Below are 16,397 nucleotides of genomic sequence, written 5' to 3'. Positions count from 1 at the left end.
CTAGTTCTTACCTCCATGACACCTGAGTTCACAGGTTTTCCAGCCCCCTCAGTTTTCACATCTGCTTTCTGCTATTCATTCTCTTTTCCTTCAGTTAAACAAAAATCACTAGATTTAGAGTATCATAATGATACCCTACCTTATCTACAAAAGGCTGGACACTGCCCACTACCTGTGCCATGACGGTGAATTCCACCCTGTGTGTCTGCAGTGTGCTGAGTTAGAGTGGTCGTCACAAAACATCAGCCTACATTTTGTGCACATTCAAGTGATGTGGGGATAGGCATTCCTAGGATATGATTTCAACACATGGAATGGTTCATTATTATAAGTAGAAAGGGTGAACATTCTCCTGTTCGTTCATTCATTCATTCACTTTTTTTAATATATATGTTGATTTTCATTATATCTTGTGGATCATTTTTAAAGTCTTTATTGAATTTGTTACAATATTGCTTCTGTTTTATTTTTTGGTTTTTTTGGCTGCAAGGCATGTGAGATGTTAGCTCCTCAACCAGAGATCGAACCCACACCCCCTGCATTGGAAGGTGAAGTCTTAACCACTGGATGGCCAGGGAAGTCCCTGTTCATTCATTTACTTGTTTTGAGTCCTAAACACTGGACTGCCAGGAAATTCCCCTACTCATTTTGAATCTAGTTGTCAGGAAAGACCTGCTGTGCACGCCACAGACCATGTTAGATATAATGGATGTAAGAATGAGTGAGATAAAATCTTTTCTTTCATGAAGAACAGAGTCTAAAAGAGGGAAAATAGATATTCAATAGAGAGAAAAATAGTCTACAGGCTAAAGCTGCCTTGTGTCACTTCCTTTCTTCAGTTGGCTCTCTCATTATTCTCAGTTCTGCAGTCATGTTGGTCCTTGGATCTAACACAATGGACATTCCCAATGGAAATGAGATAGAAATGATCATAAGAGCTTAGGAAATGTTACCTTATGGTTGAGGGTAAGGAGGCAAAGACCTAAGGTGTTTTCTTAAAATCCAACTTCAGATAACATCACTGTTATCAACTTTCATAAAGTTTAAAAGTCTCTTAAATCAATTAAGGCACGATGGACTCCCTAATTTTAAGAATTAATTTTTATTTACCACAAAATATTTTAATGAACAGGCTCACACATGACCTTCCATATAAGAAGAGTCTATATTTAAGCGAAGCAATGACTTTCTAGAACTGGAATGAGCATCCATGTTTGAAATTAGAACGCAGGTAAAACTTTCTTCCCCACTTGAGTCTCAGGAAAGCACATGGTGTGAAGTTAGCCCCTTTTAATAAGCTACTTATGCCAGTTTCCTGAAGTCAAAAGACGTGAAGAAACGATCTTCCTTCTTTCCTTCTTCAGGACCCAGTGGGAAGCTGGCTGGCCCTCCTCTGAATGAAGCCATCACTTTTTACCACTCTTCTGGAACTTATCAATGTCTCCCTGGTGTTCTTACATAAACACATAATAAAGTTTGGGCTTCCGCAGGACAGAGTCTGTGATCATCTCGGATCCCAAACAGCCCCCCTGACAGGGGTTGACTCTCTGAGGTTGACTCTCCACCGTGGCTTCTTGAATGTGAAAGGACTAGTTCCAGGATCCTCATGGATGCTTTAATCCCATCCCATCCTCAACAGGGCAACAGCTGTCAGTGAACAGATCCTTCTTAAGAGAAAATTCTTCCAGAACTTAAAAAAAAAAAGCTGATCGTTTTACTTGTCGCAATGCACAATTGTGCTCCACAGATCTTCTCTCTGCTGTTTTGATAAAATACACTTGGCTCAGTCTACAGGCACCTCTTTACTTCAACACTCCTGGTTCCCTAAAATCCTCCAAACCCACATTAAGTGCAACAGAGCTTCACAGACTTGTGCACAACCCCAAGGACAAGTGTATTGATACATCTCTTTAATCCAGATGGAAGATCAGTCTTTTCTGTAGGCACCTAGGATAAGGATGATGACAGCCCCAAGCATGGGGCATGAGTGTCTGTGGCTTCACGCAACCCATAGCACTTCATGCCCTTTGCCTGGCTGAATCGAGAGGGGGGGCCTTAGGGACCTGAGTGACACTGATAGGAGGGAGACAGCCGGCATAGACCCTCCCACACAGGCTGCTACAATGTGTGTTAGGCGAGATGCACACCCAGGAGACCCCATCCCAGGACACTGAATTTAAGAAGAGCGGGTCCCAGCCCTAACTCTGCCCGAGTGAGACCTGGGACCTGGAAGGTCACTTTGCCACTCCTGTCTCAGTTTCCTCAGGGGTGGAATGATGGGGCTGTAACCAGATTAGCTCCAAAAGCAATGCAAGCTGTGGTACTTTGTTCTTTAAAAACATTAGGGACCAACACAGGTCAAGATGAGATTCATATCACTGTAAACACAGCTTCCAAGAGTTTCATAATATTGTAAAGGTTGTGCCTCGGTCTGGAAAGACAATTAAAATGAGATGTTTGCAGCTGCAGTCAGAAGTTTGTTATGATTGAGGAGCTCATAGATGATCATAAATGACTGTATGACTGAGGAAGCACAAAGCACAGGCCATCCCAAGATTTCTATTCTTCTCCAGAGCACAGAAGCCAAGACCCATAGATTTTATTCCTGACAGTGACAAAGGGGAGGGGTGTTCCCCAGTGCAGTACAATCTGAGATTCCAACTAGCTATTGGAATTAAGTTGTGAATGCAATTTTTGTCTGTTTTTTATTTTAGGAAGATACATATTTTTTAGTTCATATCAATTGTATTATCTCGAATCCAGGAGGAAATCATAAGATGACAGAAATCAAGGTAGCAGTACCAAAACATATTTCAAAGCAGTCACTGTAAAGCACAGCGATATTTTACATTGATTTTGCCAAAGATATTTTTCTAAAGATTATAAAACTTTTGTAAGCTTTCCATTGGAATTAAGTTTTTTTTAATGGTACAAATTTCTAAAATCTAGAGTGTATAAGTGCAGTTAGATACAGCTGTCTTTCAACCATATTCTTCTATGATTTGTTTTTTGAAGGAGTAGAGTATATTAAAGTCCTTTTGTGTTCAAGACACTGATCTAAGGGGTACTTTAAGGACGCGGTCACCTTGATCTTTCCTTGGAAAAGTTACAGTTGGTGAGAGACGATACACACACAAATAACCACTAAACCACGCAGTGACAGAGAAGCACTGCTGAAAATTCTCAGTCTACACAGTCTGTTCTTAAACATAAACTCTTGCTGGTTTTCTCAGCAAGTCTGCAGAATAGAAGATGGGTAATATTGCTCCAAATTAACCAACAAAGGCACACACTCAAGTCACCAAGACCATGGTCAGCAATTGAGAAATGCAGGTTTTTGCTTCCTCCTAATACATCAAGCTGTTCTTACAACTGATGGGAGATACACGTTATTCCCCAAGGTCAAGATTGGAAACCAAAGACGCCTTGTTGAAAGTTAGGCTTTTGATCTGAGTCAGGAAGAAGAGGTGTAAGCTCTCTGAGTGGAGTTGAGGATGTTTCAGAGAAGGAAAACGATGGGCAGAAGGATGGACACAATGCAGTGTAAGGGATACTCAAGTGACCTACGAGCAAAGTGCTCTGACCAAAGGATGAGGCTCCTGCAGAGCAACAGGGGCTATGAGCACGGAGAGGACGGCAGCAGGTCAGGGTCCGCAATGTCCAAGGTGGAGCTTGGACTGAGCAGTTCATTCTGCAAAAAGCTGGAAACATTGGAAATAATTAAGTAAAAGACAGTCACAGATGAAACAGATAGTTTGGAAAGAGTAATCTAGAAGAGTCATACACCTGATCTATAGACTTACACGTAATCTTACAGACTTATCTTATTGGTGGGGGATGGAGGGAAATGAGAATTAATGGGAGTCTGAGAATAAGAAACTCAGCTCTCACTTCTAAACACAAAGCAAGGTCTATCCCTACCACACAAAGTCCAGAGGTTGTGCTCATTTCTGAGTCCAAATACTAAAGCCACGTCACCAGAAATCTGTGAGAGATTTTGCCCCACATCTCTTGGTTCTGCTTTCCTTTGTGTTGGTTTTTCTCTCAGGCACGTGGCAGGCAAGGAGGTGCCGTCACTCTATGCTTACGTGATATTTACCACCTAGGAGCTCAGAAGGGAAGATATAGTCTCTCTCCAGTATCACTTCCCATCCATCTCAGATTGGTCCCTTTAGGGTGCCAGGTCTTACTGAGCCCTGGAGGAGAGGGGTAATTGATTAGTCAGCCTGGGCCATAGACGCACCCCTGTGGTGGAGAGGTGAGGACCCATGATGGACAGCCTGTTGTAAGTGGGTGGGGCTGGGATATGCAGACCTAACAAGCCATTCCCTAATGATGGTGACTTAAAACAGTAAAGGTTTATTCATTGCCCAGGCTACACCTGCCGTGTTCATGGAGGGGCTCCGCCCTGGACCCAGGCCTATGCAACAGACATCCTTGGGATTGTTACCAGACACTGAGGCAGAGGAAGAGAGAAGCATGGCAAGTGACACACTGGGTCTTAAGACTTCCACCGGGAAGTAACTTTGGTTACTTCCTCTCACATTCCATTGGTCAAAGCCAATTATGACACTCACGTTCAAAGAGGCAGAAATTGCCATCTTACCATGTTTCCAGAAGGAGCCAGGAAATGGTCTGTGAAAAGCAACAGTGACCCCACACGGCGCCCCAGAATCACAGGATGCTCAAAGCACACTTCGGAATGGAAAGAATAGGGCAGGATTAAGTCAAGCACTGCACCAGAAACATCACTGATTTACAGTTAGGAGAAAAGAAATAATCCTGCCAGAGGGTGAGACAGAGGAAGGCCTGAAGTGGGGTGAGGAAGGGAAGGGGCAAAGTGAGAATCACTTCAGAGGAATAATATTAGGACTTAGTGAGAAACGGGGTAGAAAAAGAAAGCACGGTTAACACTGAGGGTCTGGGATTTTGTTGTTATTGTTTGCTTTTTATTTACTCATTTTTGTCCTGGTGCCTGGAGAGACCAAAATAGTCTAAATAGAAACAGAAAAATCAGGATAAGGAGAGAGTCAGTAAAGGAAGATTATCAAACTCGAAATGTCCAGAAGGTAGATGGCAATGTGACCCCAGAGTATCCTACGAGGTCACTGTCATAAGACTTTCTACAATGGAGACTCTTATGAGCTGAATTGTGTCCCACCAAAATTCATACACTGAGGGACGTGCCTGGTGGTCCAGTGGTTAAGACACTGCACTTCCAATGCAAGGGGTGTGGGTTCGATCCCACATGCCTCATGGCCAAGAAAATATTTCAAAAATAAAATAAAAATAAACAGCTTTAAAAAAAAATTCATACACTGAAATCCTCGCCCCAGGACATCAGAATGTGACTGTATTTGGAGGTAGAGTCATTAAAGAGGTAATTAAGGTAAAATGAAGTCACCAAAGTGAGCCCTGATTCAATACGACTGGTGTCCTTATAAGAAGAGGAAGTTAGGACACAGACACACACAGAGGGAAGATCACGTGAAGACACCAGAAGGCGGTCATCTCTGTGCCAAGGAAAGAGGCCCTCAGAAGAAACCAACCCTCTGACACCTTGATCTCAGATGTCCAGCTTCCAGAAGAGTGAGAAAATAAATTTCTGTTCTGTCAGCTGCCAGGTCTGTGGTTTCTTACTATGGCAGCCGGAGTAGACTTACATGGCAACTTCAGAAAGAATTTCCCAGGGATCATGTTGGACTTTGAAACAAGAAGCTTGTGAGTTTACATTTGTACGATTTGCACGTTCCCGCAGAAGCTGTGTGAGAGATTCTGAAACTGTGTTCATGTTAAAGCTTTACTCATGCTTCGCTGGAACTCATTGTGCTGTCATTATTTGCCCTCAATTACCCCATAAGTGACTCAAATTCTAGAACCTATATTTAGAGGAAAATTGCTGATCAGAAGAGCAGGAAGAGTCCCCTGAAATGGGGCAGCTTGGTGGCAACCCGCAGGTAATACTGATGACTCATCAGTGTTGTAGATGCTATTTTCCAGATGAGACTGAAGTCATGTTTCTGGTCTCACATGTATTTTTCCAGGACTTTGCTGCACCCCACACATAGCTGGAGCATAGTTCTCCTTCCCTTGAACTTGGGCTGTTGTAGGAATCATCTCTATGAACAGGGTGTGGTGGAGGTGGTACTTCTGGGCCTGGCTCTCTCTCCGTCAGGATGCTCACCCTTAGAACCCAACCACTTCGTTGTGAAGAAGCTCAGGTCACATGAAAAGGTCACATGTAGATGTTTAAGGTGACAGCCCAGCTTCCATGTGTCAGTCACGCATGTGCGAGAATAAAGCTTCCAGTCCCAGCACCCCTGCCTCTCCACCTTGAGCTGCACAGGCTCATGTGGAGAATTTTCCTTGAAAATTCTATGCTTCAAGGCCACCTCTGAGTGAGAGGAAAGGCGCTTTCTCTCTTGGCCTCTGTCCAGCGCCAGCCTGCAGCCTGGAGGTCCGGCAGCTCTGAGACCTCCCGAGGGTCTACAGTGTCCTTGTGAGTCTGGGGAAGCAGGAGGGTCCTCCAGGGGCTTTGCAGGCAGAGCTCGTGGGCCAGTGGTGATTGGCCCACCAGGAGGCAGGCTTATTTGTGGGGACACACGGAGCGCTCTGAGGACTTCCAGAAGTCACTGGGGTGTCCCTGGGGGGAAAGGACTGATGCTCCATCACTAACACAGTGGGGACTTGCTCCGGGGAAGGACCCACTACTTGCTCTTGCACAATCATGCCACTGCCCCCAGTGGCTCCTATGATCCCTCAGTTGAGAGGTTTACACCGCCCATCTACATGGGCCTCACCTTGTGCAAACTGTATACACTCATCTTCTTAGAGTCATTCAGAATTCTAGGTGGTTTTCACCAGTGAAGCTGGCAAACATTAAAAACATAATCCCTTTGGGGCTTCCCTGGTGGCGCAGTGGTTGAGGGTCCGCCTGCCGATGCAGGGGACACGGGTTCGTGCCCCGGTCTGGGAAGATCTCACATGCCGTGGAGCGGCTGGGCCCGTGAGCCATGGCCGCTGAGCCTGCGCGTCCGGAGCCTGTGCTCCGCAGTGGGAAAGGCCATAGCAGTGAGAGGCCCGCGTACCACAAAAAAAATAAAAATAAAAAAAACCCCATAATCCCCATAAAGCTGATAGTACGCTTGGAAGTAAGCAATTTGACACACTGCAGCTGGAGAGAACTTTGTCAAAGAACAATTTAGCAATGACACCAAAAGCATGAAATAGATGCATAAATTTGACCCCATAACTTCATTTACAGGACTGAATCCTAAGAACCAAGTCATGGATGTACACAAAAATATGTCTACAAAGACATTCACTGAACTTTTGTTTTCAAAAGTGACTGTTGAAGAAGCTAGGGGCAGGACAGGTATAAAGGCACAGACGTAGAGAATGGACTTGAAGACACGGGGAAGGGAAAGGGTAAGCTGGGACGAAGTGAGAGAGAGGCATGGACATATATACACTACCAAATGTGAAATAGATAGCTAGTGGGAAGCAGCCGCATAGCACAGGAAGATCAGCTCAGTGATTTGTGACCCCCTAGAGGGTGGGATAGGGAGGGTGTGAGGGAAGGAGACGCAAGATGGAGGGGATATGGGGATATATGTATATGTATAGCTGATTCATTTTGTTATACAGCAGAAACTAACACACCATTGTAAAGCAATTATACTCCAATAAAGATGTTAAAAAAACCCCAAAAGAACCCCAATATGGCAACCTAAAAAAAAAAAGTGACTGTTGGAAACCACCCAAATTTCCAAAACGGAGATTGGGTATTCGTGTAATGGAAATTAATATAGACACTGAAAGTGATTTGAAGAATATCTATGGGCACTTAAATGGGAAAATATGCCTGCTCTAACGTCAGGAAGGAAACCACCTGTCAGGCAGCACTTTGAACCCATATGGATAGCTGGAACAGAACAGGACCCTACGGTCCTTCCCCACATGTCCTCAGCCTGCCTTTTGTCTGTATAAAAACTTTAGCCAAAGAACAAGTTTCATCAGAGAAGTGAGAAAATGCAGAAACAAAGGAAAACAGTCAAACAAGACCAAATAATAATAATTTAGTCATTAAGCAAAGCCAGGGACCTTTAGTTCCTCCTCAAGGGCTATAGATAACATTCTGAGCCCTATCCTGTGAGCTGTCTTATAAATACTGAGACCCTCACCAGGTGGAAGAAGTTAACTGCATGACAATCAGGCTATAGCCATGACATAAGCTGCTGCAATTCCAAGAACTGGCCTCAAAGAAATGGGAATAAACTGACCCTGGAACTGAAGATGCGCTGTACTTAAAACAGTCAAGATGACACTGATCAGATCACCACAGGACCAATTTCAAGATGACCATGAGAGCTGACTGTGCTGTTTCTTCCTGTAGCCCCCTCCCTCCACCCATAAACCCTTGAAACTCCCCTTTCAAAGCTCTTGCCCACTGATTGGCAGTGCGGGGAGTCGACCTCTGGACAAAAGTCTGCCCTTCCCCCTCTCCCCTCTGCCCCGGTTGCCAGCCTCTGAAATAAAGCAAACTTTCCTTTCCACCAACCTTGCCTCTTGAGTATTGGTTTTAAAGCTGTGAGACCCCATTTTCAGTAACATGGCCTCCTTATCCTAAGAAATCCAATCGGAAGGCTGACCATCATCCCCCTCCAGGGGGAAACACAGCTTGGCAAGCTTGGCCCTCGGTCGTCACCTTCTCCTTTCCCACCTTCTTCCTCACTAACAGTGTGTTTGGATCACAGCGTGCAGCTGTACAAAGCTGCGTTTCCCAAACTTCCCTGATGCTAGTCAATTAGATGAAGCAGAAGGCTGTTGCAGATTTTTGAGAAAGTCCTGCTTTGGTGAAAGGCCCCCTTTTCTCCTCGATTTCTTTTCATTCCCATCCCTCATTCTCTTCCTTTCTAAAATGCCAATATAATACTTGGAGTTGGAGCAGCTGTCTTTCGTCTACAGGAGAGAAAACCTCCAGGGGCAGGAGGCTAAAGGCGCCCTGGCTCTTGAAGGCATCGCTAAGCTGCTGCACCAGCCCTGGACTAATTATACGAGAACTAAAACCCCGCAGGACGTTAAGCCACCATTTCTTAGGTTTCTGTTACTGACTCACATTTTGAGCTCATAAAAATTGATAAAATGTTAAATACAGAGTCAGTTTAAAAGGTTTTTAATAAAATGTATTGATCCCTGATGCAGGATCAATAAAGAATCTTAGTACCAGCACATGGTGGAGTATTTTTGTGTTTATAATAATCATCACTGGCCTCCCTGGGGTCATCAGTATCCTGTGGAGAAATTAGACACTGTTCTGATTTCCTGTGACGAACACAGCATCAAGGGAAACGGTGATGCAGTATCTGAAGCCCTGCACAGGAGTGAGCCTTCATCATGGTTTCTGTAAGTCATTCCCCCTCCACATTGCACCTCTGGAGCCCCTTCTCTCCTGGTTCACCCCCTGCCATTCTCCCACCCGCTCTCCTACCAGGACACCCAGGGAACACACGCTAACAGCACCGGCAGCTGTACTAGAGCCGTTCTCCAGGGGCTCATCTGACAATCCTGTGAGCACTGCCACACACTAGTCAGACAGTGTTTTAGGACTTCTCTCCAGATTGCTCCCTCCTCTTGGCAGCACAAACATTATAATTTTACATACCTTAAACCCATATCCAGTGTCAATTATTAAATAAAAAATGAATCTCTTAAAATAGATAAACAACAAGGACCTACAATATTCAATATCTTGTAATAGACTGTAATGGAAAAGAATATCTATCTACCTATCTAACTGAATCACTTTGTTGTACACCTGAAACACTGTAAATCAGCTATACTTCAATTTAAAAAAGCCAAAAAATGAATATGTAACTATGTCCTAACCACTAATTGAAAGAATTGTAGAAGACTCTGAAATTGGTCTACCCAATATTTCCACTCTGCCATTTCTAAGGAAACCCTGATTTTGTTTGGAGTTCAGCTAAAAATCTCAATTTCCTAGGCTTCCTTCCAGCTAGCAGTGACCATGTGACAGTTCTGTCAAGTAAGATATAATCAGAATCTTCTTGGGTGAGACTTTTCTCTGAGAAAAAGGGAAAGACTTAGCTGACATACTGTTTGGCCCTTTCACTCTCATTTTTGCTGCCTGGAATGTAAGATGTGGTGCCTAGAGGTACAGCAGCTATCTTGTGAGCATGAGGATGAAAGTCACATGCTAAGGATGGCAGAGCACGAAAGTAGAAGCCTGGCTCTCTGGGGACAGTTTGTAGATACTCTTCCCATTCAGGACTGCATGCCTCTAGTCTTCACATATCTGAGAGGAAAGAGATTCAGATAATTAACTTCTTTAAGTTTGTTATTTGCAGCTAAAGGAAATCCTAACCGATACTGAATTTTCAAAATATTCCAAGGGAAAAATTGAATGCCAGGAACCTTAGTAAACACCATGAAAGATACCAACAAAGTTTGTAGGCACTTTTGAGAGGCACTTTTGAGAGACAAAACAGAGAAAGTAACCCATACACACACACACACACACACACACACACACAGAAGCACGTGTTTTTCTTGTTTTCTTTTGATATTCAAACACTGGACACTAAGACTTCACATTTGAAAATACTTCAAAAATGTTAAAATAGTAGATTTTTCTCTTTATTCCATTTTTCAGTAAAAACAGAGGAAAGATGGTGTTAAAGATTCCCTAGAAATTTTGTATAAATGCCCAAATTAGAAAGAACTAGCACCCTGGTGGTTTTCTTTATTTCTTATGGCTGGACCAGGTGACTTTCTATTTTGCTCTGTTATTGTAAAATTGCAAAGATCAGTGAACATTGATAATTGAAGCATGAAATGGAGGCAAATTTTATAAATTTGGGCAATTGCCATTGGAGGCAATAATTGCCTAACTGCCAGGCTTCCTCTAAAGTTGGAACAAGACTATCAGATTTCATGAGAAATAACTGAGTTGCTCTACACGAATATAGTGCTTTATATATGTTTCATCTTGTTAAGTCATCAGAAAAATATACTGATCATGGCTGATTGTGACACAATCACATAAGACTTATGGATTTGTTTCACTACCAGAATAGATGAATTTTGATCAGACTGGAAACGTGGAACCGACAATGAATGAGATTTTGCTTCTTCTTTTCATTCATGCTCACCGCCTCTTCTCTAGGCATGTTTTATGAGAGTTGCTGAGGCAGAACACACAACATCTACACGAGGGATTCTGTGTCTCTCCTTTTTCCTTAGTGTCACAGGCCCAATCACTATTCATGGAAAAGACAGATCTGCAAAATAAAAAGCTGAAGACCAAAAGCTGAAGGACTGAAGCTAGGCAGAGTGTTAATAAACAAACAAAAAAATTTTTAAACCACAGAAAAGACGTAAGAGGAAACTTTCAATAAGGATGACTTTTGATTTGACTCTTAATCATAGATTTATTTAAAATATCAGTTCAAGATACAAAATAACCCTTCAGAGAGCTTAAGCCTTTCAGTAAAGCTACAAGGAGCTGATATTTAAACAATTGCATCTGCCTGATGTCAACTCAGAAGGAAAAGTAAATGGGACCCTAAGGTCACCTTTATTCATTCATCTGAAAACAAGGATAAAGGAATTAAAACAGAAATACAGTTACTGCTTTGGAATTGTTTCTGGCACAAGGTTTCTAAAAAATGGATTCTAGGCTTCTGAATTATTGCCATTGTTTAGATGGACTTTTATCAAACTATCTGCAAAATTTTAAATTACAAATAGTACAACATGAATCATCTTTTAAAATAATGATTATCTTCGATAATAATGTCTCAGGTTGAGTTTCCCAGAAGCAGACACTAAGATTTTAGGATGCAAGATGTTAATTTGTGTTACCACCTGTGAAAGAAAAGGGGAGAGGCAGTATTGGGGAGAGGGGAGGTTGTAGGGTGATGCCACCTGAACAAGCCTCCCACCCTGGTAGGAGCTCAGGAGAGGAATTGCTGGCTGAATGGGCCAGGAGTTTATCTGCCTCCTGCTTAGTCTCTAGATGTGGGAGCCCAGAGAAGGGCATGGCTGTGGACGAGGCAGCTCCCTGCCGCAGAAGCAGACCCTCTGGACTGAGATCTGTAACAGTTGTCTGTGTGCCAACACACTACCCACCTCTGGGTAGCAAGTCCTTCCTTTTTTTTTCTAATTAAAAAAAAATTAAACATTTTTATTGGAGTATAATTGCTTTACAATGGTGTGTTAGTTTCTGCTTTGTAACAAAGTAATAAACAAATTCAGCAAAGTTGCAGGATACAAAATGAACACATGAAAATCAGTTATATTTCTATACACTAACATAAGCAATCCGTAAAAGAAATTAAGAAAACAATTTCATTCATAATAACATCTAAAATTTCCTGTACCCAACAATTCCAATGTGTGTTTAATTCTTTGACACTAGCTGGGAGTCCTGCAATTCAACTCAGTTCTGACACTATTTACTTGGACATAGCATCGGACCCCGCAGGTTAAGGACTCAGTTCTACAAGACTGCCCTTCTCCCACTTCGGGCACCAGTCGCTTAGTCCAGGTTGTTACCTGTGCTCTTGACCAACTGGCTATAGATTGGAGGCTCCCACGACCATCTCCTTGGGTTTGATTAATTTGCTAGAGTGGCTCACAGAACTCAGAGAAACATTTTATTTACTAGGTCACTGGTTTATTGTAAAAGGGTATAATTCACAAGCAGCCAGATGGAAGAGACGGATAGGGCAAAGTATGGGGAAAGGGCACAGAGATTCCTTGTCTCCACCATGGGAGCTACTTTCCCTCAGTCTCCATGTGTTCACCAACCCAGAAGCTCTCCAAACCCTGTCCTTTTGGTTTTTTATGGAGCCATCATTACTTAGTTATGATTGATTAGGTCATTGGCCATCATCGACTGATTCAACTTCCAGCCCCTCTCCCTTCCCTGGAGGTCAAGGAGTGGGGCTGAGAGTTCCAACCCTCTAATCACATGGTTGCTTCCCCTGGCAGCTAGCCCCCATCCTTAGGTGAGGTCCAAAAGTCACCTCATTAGCATAACAACAGACACCTTTTATTGCTCTCCTCACTTAGGAAATTTCAAGAGTTTTAGAAGCTCTGTGCAGAAAAAAGAAGACCAAATACATATTTCTTTTTATAAATCACAATATCACAGCATCAAAAAGAATACAATAGTTAGAGATAAACTTAACCAAGAAGGCTAAAGAATTGTACAGTTCGATTCTTCAACAACTAGAGGGATTGGTTCCAGGACCCACCTCAGATAACAAACTCTGAACATGCTCAAGTTCCACAATTGGCCCTCCCTATCTGAGGTTCCACATTCATTCATTCAACCAATGACAGATTTGTAGTACTGTACTGAAAAAAATCTACATGTAAATGGTAAGTATACAGTTAACTTCTTCCACCTGATGGGGACTTCAGTATCTGCAAAACAGCACAAGGATATGGCTCAGAATATCATCTATAGCCCTTGAAGAGGAACTAAGGGTCTTTGACTTTGTTTTATGGCTAAACTATTATTATTTTGTTTCACTTGACTGTTTTCCTTTGTTTCTGCATTTTCTCACTTCTCTGATTAAATGTGCTCTTTGGAACTCGGGGAAGGCCTAGGAGGCTAAAGCTTTTCTACAAACAAGTGGAGGGGGACACGGGGGTGGGGTTTGCCCCTGAGAAGTTTCCAGTCTGTTTGGTTTCAGTAGCATTTTAAGGAAGGTTATGGTGGGGAAAAAGATCCATATGAGTAATGAGAGGGATGGGGTAATGAGAGGAATATATAGTGTCAAGGGCTTTAGTTTTTGGAGAGAAGATTCTTGAGTAATTTTTAATGCTGATGAATAGACAGAGAAGGTGAGGTTGAATATACAACAGAAAGAAGATAATTGATAGATAAGTATGCCTAGGAAGTGAGAGGTGGTGTGGATGAGCCGCTGAGCACTGGGGGAGAAGTTGAAGGTAACAAGACAGGGTTATTTGTTCCTGGTTAACAAGGGGCAAGAAAAAAAAAAACAAAAAAACTATGAATGGAAATGTAGGTGAGTTTGTAGAACTGATGCTAAAAATCTGAGATAGATCAATGACTAATATCACAGAGAGTTTAGAAACAAGAGCTTCTACTGAGAAGTACATGGAACTTTTAGGAGAATGGGAAATATTTGAAAGAATTATCACAGAGAATGGGAAAATGAGTTGGTTAGAGCTTAGAGACATCAATGAATTATAAGGTAATGAAGTCTCCTTTCCATTCTGGTTTGTTTTACTCAAGAGAGAATTTTCTCCTGCAGATTTCTATGTTCACCATAAAAACATACCATCTTGTTTATTCATAAAGTTTTGTAATGATTGTGAATGAAAACATTAGGAAACTCCCCTCTGAATATGATGTGGCTTATCTCTCTACTGATTATTGCTTTTCCCATTTACTGTTTCTTTAAGAACCTGGTAAAGTTAGACGGATAGCCCAGAGGTTTTATAAACACATACATAACAGACACAAAACCTGAACACATGAAAAAACTAATAATAATACATTTCAATCCCCCTACTTTTGCCTGGGAATAAAAATGACAGGAAAAGTCACGTTGGATCTGCATAATTCAATGTATAATAAAAAAAAGCATTGAGTGGCAAGACAGTTCAAAATAGTAAGAATAAGCTGCATTGCTGAACAACTTTATAAAAATATGACTGCTTACATTCCAGTCAGTAGTATTCTAACTTCCATGTGACCCCTACTTTTTATAATTGTTGATTTATGATCATTTGGTTCATGTACCAAGGAGACTTACATAAACTCATGTAATCAAGTCTTTGGCTGTGGGGCATCTGTGCTTCACTTACTACATTGTCAGACTTTAAAGGAATTCTGGACACAAAATTTTCATTGGGTATATATTTTCAGAGCATGTTTTCCACCGTGGCTTTTCACTTTCTAGTATTCAACAGAAGTTCATAATTTTAACATAATCTAATGTAACAATATCTTCCTTCATAGTTAACATTTATTGTGTTCTATTTAGGGACGTTTAGCCTATTCCCAAGGTCAAAAATTATCCTCATATATTACTCTGTAGAAGCTTTATTGTTCTTTTATCACTTATAACTAGAAGCTACTTGGAACTGACTTTTGTCTATGGTGTAAAGTTGAAGCCAACATATTTTTTTCCATGAGAATGTCCATTTCACCCATCATGAATTATTCAAAAGACTGTTCTTTCCCCCACTGTGGGTAAATCTTCTTTCATATTTTGCATTTTTGTTGCCCTGTATTTTCATTCCCTAGCTGTTTCAAAGCCAATAGAATATTATTATTATTGTACAAAGTCCATATTCTTTTAGATTTACCCACATATTTATCATTTTTCTTGTTTTTCATTACTTCTGTTGTCTTTATTCTTCTTTCTGGGATCATTTTTTAAAGGGAGTATCTTAATACAAACTCTACCAGATTTTATTTGTCTGAAATTGTCTTTATTTTGCCTTTATTTACAAATGATATTTTTAATGGGTATATATCTAAAGTGACATTTATTTTCTTTCAACACTTGGAATATTGCATTCTCAGATCTCCTGGCCTAACCTGTCTCTGTTGAGAAGTCTTCTTCTCTTAGAAAATACAGGAATGAGTGTAAGGGATATATGGGGTGTGGTGAAAAGACTTAACATATATTGAATTGGAGCTCCAACACAGGAGAAGAGGAAAGATGAGGATAAGCAATATTTCAGTAATTAAGACCTAAAACTTTAAAAAACTGATGAGCGATATCAAGCTATAGATTAAAATATACAATAACTCCTACACGAACTTTGAATGAAGAGAAACAACCAAGGGTTAGCATGGTAAAATTGACAAGAACTAAACAGAAAAATCACAAAACAAGTCTTTGATTTGAACACACACACACATGCATGCACACATATACAGATAGTTATTTCTGTTTTTCCTCAGCCTTTCTAATTGTTCTTAATGAGGGAATTGTCTGCAGCAAGCAAATGCACAATTACCAAAAATAAGAAAACACACTGATAGCTTTTTAAAAAATACAGCCAGGTCAGTATGAAGTCAAATAATAGAGAGGTACCAAGATCATTTAATACACACACTACTTTAATGCATCCTTTATCCCTTCATCCATAGAACTTACACTAGCTCCTGGAGTGGAAGGACGGCAGGTCCACAGTGAGTAAGGAGCAGTCAGGAGGCTCATGCTACAGCAGAAGAGACCAGGACTGAGAATCAGAAAGTCTGGCTAGAAGTTGCCAACTGTGAGCTTTGGAACCATGGTGGAATCATCATCTTTTTCCCCTCACCCATGAAATAGAGCCAATAACTACTCTTCCTTTTCCATGGTATTGATGTGCTCATCAAA

The sequence above is a fragment of the Delphinus delphis genome, chromosome 3 (assembly GCF_949987515.2).
Source record: "Delphinus delphis chromosome 3, mDelDel1.2, whole genome shotgun sequence".
Classification (NCBI taxonomy): domain Eukaryota; kingdom Metazoa; phylum Chordata; class Mammalia; order Artiodactyla; family Delphinidae; genus Delphinus; species Delphinus delphis.
Note: the sequence above shows the minus strand (reverse complement) of the source record.